This window comes from Diachasma alloeum, unplaced genomic scaffold, assembly GCF_001412515.2.
Source record: "Diachasma alloeum isolate Michigan unplaced genomic scaffold, Dall2.0 Dall_scaffold_00213, whole genome shotgun sequence".
In the NCBI taxonomy this organism is placed as follows: Eukaryota; Metazoa; Arthropoda; class Insecta; order Hymenoptera; family Braconidae; genus Diachasma; species Diachasma alloeum.
In genome coordinates this window covers 895,647-907,020 of record NW_021680378.1, presented here as the reverse complement: position 1 = coordinate 907,020, position 11,374 = coordinate 895,647, and the positions used below count along the sequence as shown (strand labels likewise).

Below are 11,374 nucleotides of genomic sequence, written 5' to 3'. Positions count from 1 at the left end.
GCACGCCATTTCTCGACCCGCTCTTTCATTTGAGCCAAAAAAAACATTCATATCTTGTCTGACATCTCTGCTACAAACTCTGGTCATCAACTCTGGTTTTCAGTTGAAATTGGAATTGTTAATTTACACAATAATAGGAGTGCATTGACGATTTTTTCTTAAGTCGCAAAAATCTTCAAACAATTTGCTACCGATTGGTGATAAAATTTTTTGGAAATAATGAAATAGGGGGGATAACGCCTTTTTTTCAGGGGTGATTTTTCAAAAATTTATTTTAAAAAAAGTACTAACTAGCCAATGTTTTTTATTGGCTCGCAATTTTCTTCAAAACTACTTCAATGAGGAAAAAAATAAAAATTTGGAATATCTATACATGAGGGGCTAATTGATCGGATCTGACGCATTTATTTGAAAACCAATGTCATGAGGTTTACACAGTCTTTTGAGGTTATATTCGCTGTTGGGTTTATACTTGGAGTGCACTCTGTCGGAGACCTGACGCGCGGGATTATTTAGACGCACCGAGAGACTGCGGAAGTGTTATGCATGTGATTTAAGTTATTTTTAGGCTTTCGTTGAGTTGCGCCTGAAATTTTCATTTCTAGTCCTCACTTTGTGATTCTAATTTCAATTGCAGTGGTTGTAGCGAGGAGTTACGGGCGCTTAATATTTTTTCCCAGTGAGAGACTGTCTACCCACGCGAGAATTAAATCCCCTTTCCTGTTTGAACTTCCGGTAGAGTGATGATTTGATGAAATATTATCGGATTAAGCATCATTTGATTAGGTGGTGGAATTTCTTTGTACGGGATGAGTTGTAAAGATATATTCCTAGAAATATATTATTGAGAATTAAATTATTCAAGTATGAGAAGATTCATTCAACAATAAGATGTTGATAATTTTTATCAACAAAAGTTGAAGGAAAAACTAGTGGGGAATTGCTCTTGCGTGGCATATCGTATAGTTATTTCTGCTAATAAATTAACAATACGATTCCGAGTGGTTATTATGTACATAATTTCCTTCTGTCATGAATAATTCAATGTTTATTTCAGTTTATCAAATTGAATAAGATTTCTTTTTAAATAATTTTGTCAGATTTTCAACTTAGTTGAATGTTATCATCATCATTATTCTTATTATCCCTTTGTTCTATACAACCGATTGTCTTTTTTACGGTTCTATATCTCCCCTCAACCCTACGATAAAATGTTAATAGAACAATTTTATTTACACATACTTGAATGAATTTGAACCATCACATTTGAAGAAACCAATAAGCAAGTTAACTTTCAGGAAAATTCATGAAAAATTCGAAATTTTCAACAATCATCATAAAANGCACGCCATTTCTCGACCCGCTCTTTCATTTGAGCCAAAAAAAACATTCATATCTTGTCTGACATCTCTGCTACAAACTCTGGTCATCAACTCTGGTTTTCAGTTGAAATTGGAATTGTTAATTTACACAATAATAGGAGTGCATTGACGATTTTTTCTTAAGTCGCAAAAATCTTCAAACAATTTGCTACCGATTGGTGATAAAATTTTTTGGAAATAATGAAATAGGGGGGATAACGCCTTTTTTTCAGGGGTGATTTTTCAAAAATTTATTTTAAAAAAAGTACTAACTAGCCAATGTTTTTTATTGGCTCGCAATTTTCTTCAAAACTACTTCAATGAGGAAAAAAATAAAAATTTGGAATATCTATACATGAGGGGCTAATTGATCGGATCTGACGCATTTATTTGAAAACCAATGTCATGAGGTTTACACAGTCTTTTGAGGTTATATTCGCTGTTGGGTTTATACTTGGAGTGCACTCTGTCGGAGACCTGACGCGCGGGATTATTTAGACGCACCGAGAGACTGCGGAAGTGTTATGCATGTGATTTAAGTTATTTTTAGGCTTTCGTTGAGTTGCGCCTGAAATTTTCATTTCTAGTCCTCACTTTGTGATTCTAATTTCAATTGCAGTGGTTGTAGCGAGGAGTTACGGGCGCTTAATATTTTTTCCCAGTGAGAGACTGTCTACCCACGCGAGAATTAAATCCCCTTTCCTGTTTGAACTTCCGGTAGAGTGATGATTTGATGAAATATTATCGGATTAAGCATCATTTGATTAGGTGGTGGAATTTCTTTGTACGGGATGAGTTGTAAAGATATATTCCTAGAAATATATTATTGAGAATTAAATTATTCAAGTATGAGAAGATTCATTCAACAATAAGATGTTGATAATTTTTATCAACAAAAGTTGAAGGAAAAACTAGTGGGGAATTGCTCTTGCGTGGCATATCGTATAGTTATTTCTGCTAATAAATTAACAATACGATTCCGAGTGGTTATTATGTACATAATTTCCTTCTGTCATGAATAATTCAATGTTTATTTCAGTTTATCAAATTGAATAAGATTTCTTTTTAAATAATTTTGTCAGATTTTCAACTTAGTTGAATGTTATCATCATCATTATTCTTATTATCCCTTTGTTCTATACAACCGATTGTCTTTTTTACGGTTCTATATCTCCCCTCAACCCTACGATAAAATGTTAATAGAACAATTTTATTTACACATACTTGAATGAATTTGAACCATCACATTTGAAGAAACCAATAAGCAAGTTAACTTTCAGGAAAATTCATGAAAAATTCGAAATTTTCAACAATCATCATAAAAATCAAATCAACCAATGTAGCTATCGTAATCATCTTTCAACTTCACATTAATGGCATTGAAACAAACATTTTAAGCTATGATTGTATTCATTCGAGGCATGATATTCAAAGATATCCCCGGAATTCTAATTTTCAAAACATGCAAAATATTTGCAGATTTTCAAATACATGAAAATAACGATTATTGCTATCGCCTTCATCTTCGAACTCGGTCAAACGGGCATCCAAACAAATTTTTCAAGCCATCATTCAATCAATTCAAAACATTTTTGTAGTTATCGTGGGGCAACCGATTTTCGAAAAAAATCGACAATTAAAAAAACTAATCAATGAATTATATTTTAATTAATGGCGATCGATAGGGCTCAACAATACCTACATTTGACAAGAAAAAAATTCGATTCCATCCATTCATTAGTGAACAATTGAAGAAAAACTTGGCTACATACTTAAATTTGAAACGATTACAAAGCTAAAGCAGATTAATTTTCCAGATTTTTTCAAAACCTCAAAACAGTGATAAAATCTCACATTAAGTAACAAATTTTGCACTTGTCTGATACACAAAACACCTGCTGTAAATGGTCGGTAGCACAAGTTCGTGTCTTTACTCATTCTTCTCAGTATCTTCAGGACTAACCGGTTGACTGTTAGCGTTCTCGAACTCGTTTTACATCCACGGTTATAACTTAAATGCTCACCTCCCCATACCCTCGCCCCCCCCCCTTGCTCGCGGTATCGTACCCTCTCGTTATGTGCATTGCTGAGCGATTCAAAAAATCCCGGTTTTAATATGCACTTTCGTTTAATGGCCGCCATTTTTTTTCTGGTATTTAAATGCAGCCAATTCATTTGTAATCATCTGACTAATTGCTAGTGGGGAAAATTGACGGGAATTATAAAGCGGGAGGGGTGATTTTTTTTGAGGTTATGTTGGGGATTTTTGAGGTTGTGAATTTTTTCGGAGATTAATTAGATATTCGGAGCGTTGAGGGCGGCTCAGGAGGCAGTGTGAGGCATTTTTTGGGGTAGAGTTATTTCGGAATAATCGCGGGCCTAAAAAAAGAGATATTTCAAGTGAAAAATTGTTTTCGGCACAGCATACTCCGTATATTTTTGCTAATGAATTACGAATTTGCTTCTGAGTGGAATTCTGTGATGATGTATTTTAAACCGAATTCAATGATTCATTGAAACTTCTGGCCTTTCCGTGAATATTGATTTCAAAATCGATCTCGGTCAAGATGACCTCGGGAAGAATATTTTAATTTACAATTGGGTTCATTTAAACAATAGGGAACTTGCATGAATCTCAATTCTTTCTAATTCCGCTACTCACACATTCCTCATAATATATGGATAGATAAACGGCGACAATTATGGAGAAATATTGCCTACATGTCTTATGATGAGTAGTTGAAATCAGTCGTTTTCGAGGCCAATTTTCCGGTCATGATGTCACGAAAACGGTCAGGTAACGCTTCATCCTTATCACTAAAGGATGATCAAACTGCGAGATATCGATCATTTTTTCTCGATTTATGAAAATAATCGATGTCTATGCACGTCATATCCGGTCTAACCTGCAAGGCGCTTGGCGCGCGAAGCGCACCTTCTTATGCTAGTCCTATTCTAAAAAGAACATACACTTAAGGGTGCCAAGTGAATTTGAAAAAAGATTCAAAAAAAAATTTTCCTTTACCTCCATCATTGGAGAAATATGTATTCATCCATCCGACGAAATTTCAAACCCGCAATCGGAACTAGAGATCGAGAAAATAAATGCGGAAAATCCTCTATTTCGCGTGACGAACCTCGAGAAAGCATGGGATCAAATGGGTACGGCGGGTTGAAATATCTCTCTTATTCACCCCGGTACCCCATTGTTTTTTGTCGCCATCACATTGAACACATCATTCGCCATATCTTCAAATTTTTTCAAATTTTTCTTGAGTTCCTAAGGGGTTGAAACGTTCAATTTAATCAAAACTCCATAAGAGGCCGTGTATAAGACTGATTTTGTTTATTTAATTTCTTGATATCCATAAGTTCTAAAATTTTAAAATTGTCACCGATGTTCACCATCTGTCTAATACTATTGATTAAAAAAATTATAACTTTGTTGGTGAATGTCAATTTTCAAGGTCATCACCAAATTCACTTGGCACCCTTAAAGTCGATAACTATCGATATCTCGCAAGGCTGTCACGCTTATTTCTCATTGGTTCCAGTCCTCTGAGGCGGCAAATTTAATTCATGATTAATTTAATTTTGAAATTTTCAATTATGATTGTTAAAATTACAGCGCACTGTAGCGCGCGTTCGGTCTCGTTGGTCGAAAAATAAGAGAGTGGGGGGGAGTTGTCCTCCATTGGCCGAGGCGCACCTCAAGATTAGGTTAGGTCGGCTCGAGCCATTCTGTGATTGCTCCAGCGCTCAACCGTCTATGTGACGTCATTAGCGATTTCAAAGCGTTTGACATCCTCAATACTTAACAATCAATTATTAATTAATGAGGAATATTTCGAACGTCTGTGAATGAAAAATGAATTATTCAGTCGGAAACTTGTTATTGGAAAATTGAAAAAAAATTCATGCAAGTTCCCTACCATTTTTTTCAGTTATGAAAAAATTATTGAGGGCAAAATGAGCTATTCTGACACAAAAAATTGAAAATTTCCGATTTCACGAAGAAAATATTTCCATTTGGAAGCAAAAATGGAGAAAGAAAATTGTCTGACAAAATGTCGTTTTGATTGACAGCATGGAAAACTCCATTCCTTATTCATGACATTGCGCAACGCATAGAAACGTCCAAAATGATTTATTCATTATCTAATGGACAAAACTATTTATAATATCCTACTTTTAAGATTTGCGATTAGTGACTCCACTATAAATCCAAAACATGCTACAGAGGCATGCAAATTAGATGCGTTCAGCATGGACGAGTGGTTGGCATAGAGCCAGTTTACATACCGACGTACGGAAAGATAAATAAATAAATAAATAAGACAGGTAGATGAGCCAAGTGCATCGGGCACTCGGCGAGAGGAAAAAAATATTATCCAAACGTCAGTGGAATTTCACTCGTCTAGTTTATCGCGGACGTAATGATCCCAACTATTCCGATAAAAATTATCACTTATTCGTTTTTTTACATTTTTTTTTATTTCGAAGATGAAATTCATTTCATGAGAAGAATAAAAAAAGATCATTTTCTTATCGTAAAAAAACAGGTCAAAACCCCATGGGGCCAACAAAAAACAGTAAATCCTTCCGTATGCCCAGTAATTGACCCCCTTGGCCCAATTTCTGAGCAGCAAAAAATCCCCCGAAAAAATGGAGAAATATATATTCCCAGTTACTGACCCTTGAAAAACAGTGATTAACCCCACGTGCCCAGTAATTGACACCCTCGGCCCAGTTTCTGACCGGACAATTCACTTCAAAATTTCCATAATCGTTCAATTTTCAATATTATTACTCTCGTAATCATCGACTCTTCCGAAAATTGTCCCCATTATTAATCAAAAATCACTGTATCGAATGTGTCAATTACTGGAACACTGTCAATGCCTGAACACGAAAAGAACATTAGAGAAGCCCTGAATCGTCTGTGCATACGAAAAAAAATTAACATCGGCACACCTCGAATTCCTCTGTTGTCCCGCACTACGCGACTTGTACGCTTTCTAAAAAGATAATAAAACACGCGACGGTGAGCGCACGGGGTGCGATAACTTGAGCGTATAATAAATTTTTCGAGGAAAATAAAAGTGGATAGAGAAGCTGAAAGTAGCAAAAATAAATCCACCTAACAGTACAATGCAGAACGTGTTTGTGCACATGCGCAAACAATCGTGAGGGACAAAAAATCTGCTCAGCTGAGAGTCCCAGGTTGGGGCCCCCACTTCAGCCCCCCCCNTCCGCCCCCCCCCCTCTCCCCCGTCCCGCGCCCCTCGTCCAACTGTCCCACTTGGTAAAATTCCATGCGTCACTTGACGCTTCCATCCCATCTACTTACACTGGGTCCTTCGTGCACTTGTGCCAGGCCTAAAATAGAACGGGGACCTTTGATGAGAAAAAAAAAAACTGAGAGGAATTCTGAGAAAAAGTTTTCTCTTAAGGTATTGTGCAGTAGAAATGAACGATTTTTTGTCAATTGGAAATTTTAGAGAGAATTTTTGCGGGCCTTATGGATTCTCAAAGGCCCGATTTTGTGCGAAACAGTACAAGTTTTTTTGTGGGATAGAATTTTTTAAGGAACAAATTCTGATGGATAATATTTAGTGATTTAAATTGCGGAGGTTTGGCCATTGAAAAATACAAGGGCCTTATTGTTATGAAAAAATATAACTCGTTCTGTGTTGACAATTTAGGAGTGAACAATTGTCGTATAGTTCAATTTTCATTTCTTCCTCAACAGGAAATCGAGGAGCTTCAAGTCCTTCGGGACCTGAGGCTCTTCTAATCTTGTGGGCCTTATGGATTCTCAAGGGCCCTATTTTGTGCGAAGCAGTATAAGTTTTTTGTGGGATAGAAATTTTTGAGTGACAAATTCTCATGGATAATATTTGGTCATTTAAATGGCTTATGTTTGGGCATTGAAAAATAGAAGGCCCTTATAGAGGGTTAAGGGCCTTATTTTTTACGAAAAAATATAACTCGTTTTATGTTGGCAATTTAGGAGTCATCAATTGTCTTGTTCAATTTTCATGTCTCCCTCAAGCCTTCGGGGCCTCAGGCGCTTCTATTCTTATCGAAATGAATGAAGAATTTGAGATATCAGAGCTATCAATTTTGTCGGTGATAATTATTTCCTTCAAAGTTTCCAAAAATTCCACCGGGGCTTAGGCCCTCAGGGTTCCACAATAATCACTAGCAGATATAAAAGACGAGCAGATTACTTCTTTTTCCACATTTTCTTACTCAATTTTTCACTCTGTCCGAAGTTGGCATAAGGCCCAAAATTAATTTCGAATGAAATAACTGCCTTGTTTTTTTTGCAAATGTTTAAAAGATGAATCTCGCTGTCTCATTCATCGTTCCCTCAATGTGTCACATTCTCCATTGATCCCCCGACTCCTGTCATTTTTTACGGCCCCGCCACCGTGGGCCAGTCAACGACATTGCGTCAAAAAAATTCGGAATCGTTTTTTTCATGATCACATGTTTTCGTTGTGGCGACCTTGGGCACTAACTCACTCCCTGAACCCTCATGACCGTGTCAAATAGTTGGGCCTTGTCCCCCCCCCCCTTCTGGCCATAATCAGCTCGGCACGTCCCTCCATTGTGCGAAATGAGGTAGATTGGGAGGGGATTGCTCAAAATAGCTCCTTGTCATGGCCACTTTGTATCACTTCACTACCCAAATCAACATTTACACGGTCTGTTAATTCTCGGTCGTTGACGTACCATGTGATTTGAATAATTCCATTCACACCATGAGATTATTAATCAGCTCGGAGCGATCCGAAGGACATCATCATGAACATCGTTCCATAGCCGGGGGATTTTCCACTGGAAAAAACTAGAACAGAATGATTTTCATGTCTTTCATTAAGGGGCAAAATGGGCTTTTCTAATGAAGTTAATACTGCGGCCTAGATAAAGATACTTCAAGTTTTGGTTTTTTCAACGAAATAAAAAAAGGCGGATTTTGCTAAAGATTACGGAGCGGCCCGCTGTATTAACTTTATTAGTGAAGCCCATTTTGCCCCGCAATTTTTACCAAAATCTGCCATTTTTTATTTCGTTAAAAAAACTGAAACTTGAAGTATCTTTATTTTTATCTTTATTGGAAAAAGATGGCAAAATCCCCTCGGAGCCATAAGAAAATGCATTAGATTGCAAAAAAAAATTTCTGAAGCCACACAGGACATCTAAACATGATCAAAAACAGAATAAAATAACATGATGAGACTATAATCCGTTCAAAAACACATCCCATACTGGCTGTATTCAGAGAGCCACAAACTCGAAAATATTTTTAATTTAATTTTAAGATTTTTATTCAACACTAGGGGGCTACGCCCTCTACTCGCTCCGCTCGCCAACCCCCATATAATCCCATATGACCGTGTGTGCTTTCGAAAGTGGATGGTTCCCGTTCCTCTTGTGGATCTGAGCACCTTTTTCCCGCTTTTTGAAAAATGATTTTGGGCGCGATAGGGCAGGAAGGAAGAGTGTGGCCGTAGATGGTGGCATATGTGGGCATCAAATATACTGAAAATTGAAAAAAAGAAAAAAAATTTGAGCAATTTAAAAAAATAGTAACAGACCAACAGAAAAAAAAGGACGGACCAAAAAAAGCGTTCAGATCCAAAAGTGGAAGAGAAACTTTTCACCTGAAAAAGCATCCTCTTCAATACCCTCGAAGGTAAAGGATCGGTCGTACCCTGCAGAGAGATAACTATTTATACGTGTCTATTTACATTTATCAGACGCAGCCTCAGCCCGTAGGCTTTTACATACATAAATATAATGAAGTTTTTTGGTTGCTCAATAACATGAGCTTGTGTGATTAGAAACTGAGAAGCTGCTTAAGGAAAAGCCGTGGACAAATCCTAAGAGAACTCTGAAGCATTTAACATTTTAACGCTCTTTATTAACATATATAACAATCAAGTGCATCGAGCAACAGTATCACAATGAGCTTGAACTTAAGGGTATTATGGCGGGGTCCATAGCTGGAAAAAAAAGCAGAGAATTCAATGAAAATTGCTGAACAGATTATTCGATCTATTTGAAAGCCGTGTGTAAAATGTCAAGACCTCTACTTAAACAATAATAATGGGAATGATTTTTGAAGTTGCTACTTATACACGCTGTTGAATGGGGCATCGGTAATTTTAGTGCTTTTCCTACGTTATTGATCTATCGATAATACCCTTAAGGGTGCCAAGTGAATTTGGCGATGACCTTGAAAATTGACATTCACCAGCAAAGTTATAATTTTTTTAATTAATAGTATTAGACAGATGGTGAACATCGGTGACAATTTTAAAATTTTAGAACTTATGGATATCGAGAAATTAAATAAACAAAATCAGTCTTATACACGGCCTCTTATGGAGTTTTGATTAAATTGAACGTTTCAACCCCCTAGGAACTCAAGAAAAATTTGAAAAAATTTGAAGATATGGGGAATGATGTGTTCAATGTGATGGCGACAAAAAACAATGGGGTACCGGGGTGAATAAGAGAGATATTTCAACCCGCCATACCCATTTGATCTCATGCTTTCTCGAGGTTCGTCACGCGAAATAGAGGATTTTCCGCATTTATTTTCTCGATGTCTAGTTCCGGTTGCGGGTTTGAAATTTCGTCGGATGAATGAATACATATTTCTCCAATGATGGAGGGAAAGAAACAATTTTTTTTGAATCTTTTTTCAAATTCACTTGGCACCCTTAAGACTAGTTAGTGCAGCTTCAGCCCAGAGGCTATTACATGTATTTTACATAAAGTTTGCGATTTTTTGTGCCACTTAAAGTATGTGGGGAAAAAACAGAATATGTGGAGTAGGGAAAAATTTAAGAATGAAAGAAAAAAACCCTATTTCAACTCTGAAGCGCCTCACAAAGTAGCACTAGAAAATAGCAAAGTTATTTTGGAAATTATCGGGGCAAAATGGGTCGTCCTATTGTCTCTTCCAGCGGAAATTTTCCTGGCTTTCTACTAGTGCCGCCGATTTTATCCCACCTCTGGAAAAAAAATCATTCCGGCCTAATCCGAAAAATCCACATGTGTCGTTCCCCTCAAGGTCAAAATCCACAATTCCCCGATGAAAACTGACCTTGGCTGCACTCTTCCAAAAACAATTTAAAAAAACCATTCCCATTCTATTTTTACCCACCGGACCCAACTGCACCGCCTCATCCAACCAATAAAAATCTAAAATATCTAAAAATAAACTAGAAAATGAAAAACGAGGTATGACGAAGTTTCTGGGGGCCTTACGATCGCCACAGCCTTGATCCCATCCTCTGTTACAATAACAAGCGTTTCCCATTACCATAAACGCGATCCTCACCGCATGATCTCCAAAAGATTAGAAAAATAGATTTAAAAAACCACTCGAGACATCTTTTATCATCACTCATCGTAGATAAATGAAAAACTAAATAAACAAATAACCCGAGAACAATTATCAATTGTACTCTCGCTTATCATTCGTTTAATTTTCCTCTCAAAGCCAAATACAATATCGTATTCATGATTGTAACCAGCCGCACTGACGTCACAGATGATTAATTTTGCGATCCCCCACCCCTGCCTTCCCCTCTCCCCTGTTTGCTCTGAACCACAACTGTTGGCTGTGTTCATTTTATCTGTCATTTACTATTTTTTTTTTCGACTATTTTCCTTTTCGGATTTTTTTCCCCTCTTACTTCTCGTCAGTGGCATGAGCCATTCCGTCTTGCCCCCCCCCCCGCGCCGGTTTGACTCTCGTCGTCCACGCAGGTCCCCCCCCCCTGCCCTCGGTCCTCTTCAGCCTGTTGGCGTGGTGCTTATCTCACTGAGTTCTAAAAATAACTGCTGTCATGGCCACCGGCGACTTGAATAAAAAAAAATGTAATAAAAATAAAACCTCGTGTGTGCCACAAATGACCGAGGCGAGACGAGATTTCTCTCTGGGACTTGTGGCGACATCTTGCGGAGTGGGTGGGAGGTAGAGAGAGAGG

At 37.3% G+C, this 11,374-nt stretch overlaps 1 protein-coding gene across 2 annotated transcripts in view; it reads left to right on the top strand.

Moving 5' to 3' along the window:
* Positions 1-11,374, top strand: part of LOC107037098 (cGMP-dependent protein kinase, isozyme 2 forms cD4/T1/T3A/T3B) — a 49,815-nt gene that overhangs the window by 12,497 nt on the left and 25,944 nt on the right. The window contains exon 1 of one of the 2 annotated variants that reach the window (XM_015255459.2): positions 2,030-2,078. The exons of the other annotated variant lie outside the window; for it this stretch is intronic. The gene's annotated coding sequence lies outside the window, so the exon portion shown is untranslated. Of the gene's footprint in view, positions 1-2,029; positions 2,079-11,374 lie in introns of those variants that run through there. 2 annotated transcript variants of the gene reach the window in all.